We start from the raw sequence: 8,601 nt of genomic DNA, 5'->3' as shown, positions 1-8,601 counted from the left end.
GGTCCGGAGGCCGGCCGTGCGGAAGGCAACGGCGGCCACCCAGGCGAAGGCGGTCCGGAGGCCGGCCGTGCGGAAGGCAACGGCGGCCACTCAGGCGAAGGCGGTCCGGGGGCCGGCCGCGCGGAAGGCAGCGGCGGTGACGTGGACACAGTTCGGGAGGCCGGCAGTGCGGAAGGCAACGGCGGCCACCCAGGCGAAGGCGGTCCGGAGGCCGGCCGTGCGGAAGGCAACGGCGGCCACCCAGGCGAAGGCGGTCCGGAGGCCGGCCGTGCGGAAGGCAACGGCGGCCACTCAGGCGAAGGCGGTCCGGGGGCCGGCCGCGCGGAAGGCAGCGGCGGCGAAGGAGACGGAGCAGTTCAGGGGGCCGGCCGCGCGGAAGGCAGCGGCGGCTCTCCAGTTTTAGGCGTGCTGGCCATGGCCCGGTGGGCACAGGACCAGACGAGGCAGGATCAGGCAAAGCACAGGCCGGAGCTGCAGCAGGCGAAATAAAAGCCAAAGTCGAGGCTGGGCCAGACGAGGACGAAGGCTCCGAGGCCGGGCCAGACGAGGACGAAGGCTCCGAGGCCGGGCCAGGCGAGGCAGAGGCAGGGTCTGAGGCCGGACCAGGCGAGGCAGAAGCAGAGCTAGGTGACAGCGAGGCATGAGGCTGGTGCGGTTCCCCTGAACCCCCAGTTGACGAAGAAGGTTGCCGGACGGGCTCCTCGGGCCCTCCAGCCGACGAGGCACGAGGCTGGTGTGGTTCTCCTGAACCCCCAGCTGACGAGGAAGGTTGCCGGACGGGAGCTCTGGCACGGGAGCCTCTGTTGAGCCGAGGTGGAAGACGGAGCCGCTGTGCCGTGGCGAGGTTGAAGGTCCGGTGAATGAGGCAGGTGATGTGTGAGCGTGGAGCGGAGTGGCGAGAGAGGGAGCGGCCGAAGCGCGGCGTGAAACGTCCACTCTCCGCGGCAGATGCTCCGGTGCAGGTTGTAGCAATGGGAATTGCATTTACCTGTGTGTTCCACCCGGGGTCTTGAGAGTGTAACACCGGAAGGTGAGAACTGGAGACTCATGACTGTTTATTAAGAGTTTAATAAAAGTTTACCCCAGTTGGAGGGAAAGTTCAACCGAGCATCTTGTGACGTTTATAGAGAGAACAAGATGAAACACAGGTGAGGCAGCAGGTGGGGGAACGCGGCGTCTCCGAGGCCCGCCCAGAGCCAAGCGAGTGCCCTCGAAGACATGCTCTCGCTCCGCGAAGAGCCGCTGTCTCTCCTTGAGTTTTTCAGCCCACAAGGAGAGCGCTACCTCCTGCCGCTCGTAGAGGTCCGAGTCCGCTGGGTCAAAAGCGTGTCTTCTTGGCACGGGTCGGGTCATTCTGTCAGGGCTCGTGTGCGGAGGCGAGGAAGGGATGACCCACATGCAGGACTCGTGGTGCAGAACGAGGTTTATTGAATATGTAGACAACAGATGATAGGATGGATGGATGGCTGGACTTAGCGGACTGGTAGACTGGCTGGCTAACTGACTGACTGGACGGAACACACGACAGAAACAACATCATCAATGACCCGACACTGAATGGGTAGAACAGAGGGCTTAAATACACAGACTGATGATAATGAGGGACCGGTGAGTACACAGCTGAACATAATGAACTAATGATAATGGGAAGAGGATTGAACATAATACACACAGACCAAGGCTAACACAATAAAACAGGAAGTGGAACAGGCAGTAGATAAACAGTGAGTGTGAACTGAAAACACTGGGTCACCGACCCAGGAACCCTGACAATTCTTTCTTCAACATCACAGGTATTTTCTTCTTCTCCTTAAGTTAGCTATAGCATTTTAGAGTCCCGTAAATGGTTGGTTTTAGAAGTGTGAGGCATTCCAAGACAATAGGAGTACTTGTGCCAAGGAATAACTGTCATGCTGTATCAGGGGACTCTAGCGGATGCATGGGTTTGTGATCTGATGAGATGGACTGCTTGTCATGTTTCTGCCAGATATTGAAAGAAATTGCCTGCTTGGGTAATAGAGCAACTGAACAGACAGAAGAGAAATAAAAAAAAAATGATGAAGTGAAACGCAAATGCCTCATCACGTCTTACTGCCACACACAGTCCTGATTATATCCAGCTGCATAGGAACACGTAGTTTACCAAGGCTTAGACTTTTAGAGGACACAAACTAAAAGTTTCAATCGAAGAGGGCTTTTGAAGGATTTAACAAGACTCTACATTCGCTTTTATGATGCAAATCAAAATCCTAACAATGATCATAAATGCTCCATAAAGAGTTAAGTTGACAAAGAAGTTTGTGTCTAATCACTTTTTATCTTGTTACTATATGCAATTCTATTATATCATTGTAGTAGTGGTTGTAGTAATGGTTCAGTAGCCTAACATACTATCAGATCTTTATTATTTGATGGTTTCATGTTATTACTTAATTAATACTGTTTACTTTCCAAATGTTGTCGTTGTATATGCTTTTCATTTAATAAGCGTATTTTTTATTTCAATCTTGTTACCTTGTATTGTCTGTTTTTTTACATAAGCAGTTAAATAGTGAAATGTGCATAATATTGATCTGTACATGAGAGATAAAATTATTGATGCACTTCCAAAAAAGTGCCTGAAAATACTTCCCTTTTTTCTTTCATCATTTATTGATGAAAGTGGAGAATATAAAAATATAAAATTCCTTCTTGTCACCCATAACCCCCTGAGACACACATAATTATATCACTTCAAAGCACACAGGCCAAATACAAAGATAAAATAAGTCTATATACTTAGATAAATAAGCATGCAAGCTAAAATTATTCATGTTTTCTCGAGAGAAAATGAGTGATTTACTGTGCTTTTTGCGTTGATGCATTTACAGATGATGAATAGTTTAGTAAGTAATTCAGTCTCCTAATGAAATGCAGCTATTTGAGTATATTCAAATTGTTTTTTGTTTAATTGTTTCCTGAAATTGTTCTTCTCGGTTCATCATTGATCATCATGTAATGAACTGTGCAGTCTAGTCAAGTCACTCTGTCTAATTATTTATTAAAATTTGATGGAATTTTCACAACATCCCTAAGCAGCATATGCTGCCATGGAGACGAGAAGAAACATATTTGTTATTGGCGACTAAAAGAAATTATGATTGTGAATGGATCTGAATAATGAACTTTTAATTTGCATAAGTACTTCAGAGACTTCAGTCATCTATCTAAAACGCAGTTTGTAAGTCACAATACATGGAACTCAATGATAATTGCGAGAACACATGTCAATAAACATATTTAAAAATTCACAATTCAACAGAGATAGACAAGTATTTGCATATATAGCAATGGTTTTACAACTCTTTACATTTATTAATACTGCCTGCACCTTTAAGACATTTTAAGTCCTCACATAGCTTGCTCTTTTTAAGATAAGACAAGATAAGATAACCTTTATTAGTCCCACACGTGGGAAATTTGTTTTGTCACAGCAGGAAGTGGACAGTGCAAAAGTTATGACGCAAAAATTAGAATACAATAAGAATAAATACAGTACACAGCTGTACAGAATAGAATAAAATAATATACTATATACAGTAGAATAAAATAGAATAAAAATATACAATAAGATAAAAATAGAATACGAATGCTATATACAACTGAGTAAAAATACAACGATGCCAGAAAAGATTATTGCACTTAGTGTTATTGCACATGTGTGGATGTGTGTGTTTGTTCAGTTAAAGTCTTTGTTGTGGAGTCTGACAGCAGTGGGGAGGAAAGACCTGCGAAATCTCTCCGTCCCACACCGTGGGTGCCGCAGTCTCCCACTGAAGGAGCTGCTCAGTGCTGTCACAGTCTGCTGCATGGGGTGGGAGACGTTGTCCAACAGGGATGACAGCTTAGCCGCCATTCTCCTGTCACTCACCACCTCCACTGGGTCCAGAGGGCATCCTAGAACAGAGCTGGCCCTTCGGATCACCCTGTTCAGTCTCTTCCTGTCCCCAGCAGAGATGCTGCCGCCCCAGCAGACCACACCATAAAAGATAGCAGAAGTCACCACAGAGTCATAGAAGGTCTTCAGGAGTGGGCCCTCCACCCCAAACGACCTGAGTCTCCGCAGCAGGTACAGCCTGCTCTGCCCTTTCCTGTAGAGGGCGTCTGAGTTATGAGTCCAGTCCAGTCTGTTGTTCAGATGAACACCAAGGTACCTGTAGCTGTCCACAGCCTCAATGTCCATACCCTGGATGTTCAGTGGTTGCAGTGGAGAATGCTTGTGCCTGCGGAAGTCTACCACCAGCTCCTTGGTTTTACTGGCGTTGATCTGGAGGTAGTTCAGCTGGCACCAGTCCACAAAGTCTTGAGTCAGTCCTCTGTACTCCTTGTCGTCCCCATCAGTGATGAGGCCGACTATTGCAGAGTAAAACTATTCAGGCAGTGATCTTTGTCAAACCTGTTAAACCTGAAGACACACCCTTCTTGTTCATTTCACTGAGGTAGACAATAACACCAGCAACTCAGCTTTTCATAAGATGGTGTGAGTATCTGTAAGGGTGAAGGTGCCTATCATCAGCAGTCCTTTAAGGAAAGTCTACTCTACAAAGAGAGATTAGAACCGACAGCGAGGTGACTCTGAAAGCAAAGGGTAAGACCATTACTCTTTTTCTCTACTCTTAATGGCCTCCTCTCACTTCCTTTCCAAGTTGCTTTCATGGGTGAGGAGGGTGATGGAATTTCATTACTTATGACTGAAATCCAAAGGAGTTTTGAAAGCCGGGTGAGATGGAAAGGTGCATTCAAAATGCCAGTATACCCTCCAGATGCCAGCAATCTAATTTACTGTCAGTGTTAATAAATGGGTAGCCACTGGATGGCACAGATAAGTTGTTACTTCACCATCAGGGTTATCACTTAATATCTGATAATGTCTTTGGGGAGCAATTGTATCCGACAGTTGAAACAGGGGGCCTCAACTCCTGGCAGGAGAGATGATCATCAGTGTGGAAAGATTGTTAATCTGTCAAATCAATGTGACTTCGCTCAATAAAGTGTTTGTAAAGAGACTTAAGTTTAGACTGTAGTGTTAATGATTCACATTTGTGAAAAATGATCTCTCTTTAATGAAATGGGACACTTCTATGCATAATATGTTCAGCTCTCTGTTGTTTACTGACTAGACATATATCATTACACCGATTCAGGCAGTGTCCTGTCTGTAGACATTGATGTCACATTTACACTGAACCAAAATGTTTCTTTGTACGTTACTGGATTTTCTTTTAGAGCATATAATGTCTTGTGCAGTTCCAAGGAAGAAGCAATATTATCTGCATAATTGAAAGCATTCCTGCAAAACAATGTAAGACGCAGATGATAAAGAAATGAAACCCAGCACTGGCAAAGAAACACATTTGAGTCATGGCACACAGTGAAGCAGTGAAATCTTAACAAACACGACAAAGTGTAATAACAGCATTATGACGCTGGATGTTGTTATTGTAAACAAAGCTCGTATTGTAAAGCCTGAGAGCGTGGGAGTCGCCACATAATGCGGCCCATATAATTCCCTGTGGAAATTCTGCTATAATGAAGCTACACACACGGCGTATTTACTTTCTGCCATTTCCTTCACAGATCTGAACCATCAGCTCTCAAGTCATTGGACTAAGCTCAACTTTTGTCAGAACAAACACTCACAATGGGAAGAGGTGAAAGTGAAGTGTGGGAGGAAAACCCTGACGATGTTAAGCAAACTCAACCCAAAAAACACACACCCACAAAGAGTAAAAGCACAGAGAAATCGGGGAGTAGCTGTCCCGCGTGCTGCTTGAAGACAAGGAACTGCCTGATGAGCCCAGAGTGTGGCAGGGCACTTCAGATCTCCAGTGTTGTTGCTATGTGTGGAATGTGTCTCCGCATGTTTATTGTAAGTCCAAACTTCAGAAACAGCAAGCAGCTATGATACAGCGTATAACTGGTTGGGTGCGCTGATGCTTGAATGGGAAAATAATTTCCTGCTTAGATGAGTATAATCATTGCTAACACAAATATATAACCCTGACATTTAGAGGGTGAATACATTTCATTTGTCTTTTTCTGCACATTGCAATTGAAATACAAGCCAAGTGGAAAAAAATCCACAGAAAACAAAATGATTATTTATGGAAAATTGTCTTCTTTTTCCTAATTTTTCATTATTATTTTCTTTCTTTCTTTTTTTATTTTGAAATTGCAGAGATGAACCTTGGACGACACGACCAACCTGGAATATATTATTATTATTAAATCTCCTCCAGCACTTTGCATGAAAATCATGCCATTACTCAAAGAAGATAAAAATGAAGCAACATATGAGAAAACATGTAAATAAGACCAACACTAATTATTAGTAGTCAATCAGTGGAAACACTGAGGTAAAGTGAATGTTACCTTATTATAAAGTTAAACTTTTTTCTAAAAGGTTTAACACTGAAGCCTCTTGTAATAAAATCATGTTTGCTTAATCAGAATGCTACAGTATTTAGTCAAAGCAGTTGTTGTATATTTATTTTTGAAAAAATTTCATTAATGTAAAAAATAATTATAGTAAATAAACTTGCACATCTAAGTAGTACCTTATCTAGGTTTCTGCTGATGAAAAATGTTAACTAAAGCTTTTAGTAACATCCCTGTAATGACAGCACAAGTGTGTCACCTGTACCAGTGCTAATAATAAAAGCATTTAATTATTTAAATACTTTATACTGTCAACGCCCTCACTTGAAGCCTGTTGGGAAATAACCAGACTAAGGAGGTATCTTCACATATTAACAAAAGACAGCTATGCCATTACTCATGCTTGTGAGTCAGACCCTTTCATGGCGCATTATTGACGTCATGGAAAAGCCACTGAAGATTTTATGTCAATAACATTGGCAACTAGATGGTGGAGAGTTTTATAAATAGCATTTTTACAAAAGTATCACGAGCCAATTCCAGCACTTTTTGGGAAGGAAAAAAATCCAGGTTGCTGGTTGCACAAAACTAGCCTCTTCCTGGCCTCTTCCTTTTCAACAAGGTTTCAGGCTCACCTGATCACTGCAAGGTTTAGTTGACCTTGTTGTGAAAAACCTAGTGGGAGATTCTGTGACACGGTTAAAAATAAAAATTGGCCACCATTAAAAGAAAAAGAGAATGACCTTTCTTGTCAAATAGGGCAAGTGAAACACACACCCCCTTTGCTCTCTGTTGCTTTACTTTTGACTCAACTGCTCATGTACCTGTGTGTGCACGTTTGATAGGGTTAAATTGCTTGCTGTGGCTTACTTGGCTTGATGTAGCTGCAAAATGTTGGTTGCATCTACATGCAATGGGTTGTAGAAATATACAAAGCAGCTTAGCTACCTTGCAGGCTCATTGTTCTTACTGAAACAAGCTGTTCAGTCTAACTGCAAATATTTGGGGAATGTAGTTCTCCTCAATGTTGCCTTTTATAGATGGAACATCTTTCTTTTATTATTAGGCAAGCTAAAAAAATCCTAATTTATCCTGGATTGTTGACAAAAGACTCCTCTTTGACGTAGGGCGAAAGAACATGTTGGTCCTATTATTGTTGGTTACAAAAAAGGCAGTTGTTTTGCACTCCCTTCCCCAGGAAAGCCAAATAAATTGAAATGGATTTGTTCGATATCCAAAAAAAATCACCTTCAATAAAGTTTGCCTAAATAGCTAGCTGATTTTCTGAGTCTAAAATGGCATACAGGTTGAGCTGTTGTGCTCACAACCAGACCACAGTAAGAAAATGCCGTCTTTCCAACAAATCCAAGAGTAGAAAATACTGTAAGGAACATTATTTGTTTGTTTAGCCAAATCCAATGAGACAGTGTTTACCTTTATACCCCTTTATCTACATTTCAAACTTTGAGCCTCCACCATTGTAAAAGTATCTATTTGAAAAAAGTGCATTAAAAGTATGATAGATCTACTTTAAAGAGGATATGTGGCTACCCTACATATCAGCAATAGCAGAGGGTAAAAGATGTTAGAGCCTTATACTGAAATGCATGGTAGTGAGGAGGGTTGGTAATGGATATTGTTTTCTTTTTTTAAACTGAGAATACATTGTACAGTAAATGGAGTTTATTAATAATTTTCTCAGAACATAAAATAAAGTCATTCTCACACCCAAGTTGAAGGGAAGCGCTGGGGTGGAGATTTTGGCGCTTTTTGTATGTGGAGTTCTGCTGAGTCAGTTAATAAAGTTGGAGTGAGACACTGAGACCTCTTCTGTCGTCTTTACATACCTCCACATTAGCACTATTTCTGCTGCTAACCTACAATCATTGAGGAATGATCATTTTGTTTGACTCTTTTTTTTTTTTTCACAAATTACTATTATTCTCATACCACAAAAATAAAAAAAATAAATAACACAAGTATTGTATCCAAAAATGTACCAAATTTAATACAAAAATGAAAGTCGAGCTTACAGTCAGAAAAGTGAAGGCAGTCAAATTCAGTAAACTCAAAGGAGTCAACAGGCAGATGGTGCACCTGAAAACCGGCAGAAGATCTTCATGAACAAGAGCAAACAAGAAATGGAAAAACAAGTGGAGAACGCAAATTATCTGGCTGCATATC

At 42.6% G+C, this 8,601-nt stretch overlaps 1 long non-coding RNA gene across 1 annotated transcript; it reads left to right on the top strand.

Annotated features, from left to right (window-relative positions):
* Window positions 1-4,482: 4,482 nt before the first annotated feature.
* On the top strand, window positions 4,483-8,233 carry LOC147323662 (uncharacterized). The gene is made up of 3 exons (XR_015130770.1): window positions 4,483-4,627; window positions 5,617-5,908; window positions 6,218-8,233. It is a non-coding gene; the product is annotated as an uncharacterized LOC147323662 (long non-coding RNA).
* The last annotated feature ends 368 nt before the right edge of the window (window positions 8,234-8,601 follow it).

This window comes from Aulonocara sp. 'chitande type north' Nkhata Bay, linkage group LG8 (assembly GCF_057382095.1).
Source record: "Aulonocara sp. 'chitande type north' Nkhata Bay isolate Kocher_YH1m ecotype deep benthic linkage group LG8, A_spYH_male_GT1.1, whole genome shotgun sequence".
NCBI lineage: Eukaryota > Metazoa > Chordata > Actinopteri > Cichliformes > Cichlidae > Aulonocara > Aulonocara sp. 'chitande type north' Nkhata Bay.
The sequence above is the reverse complement of the archived record's forward strand: the minus strand, read 5'-3'. Positions and strand labels throughout refer to the sequence as shown.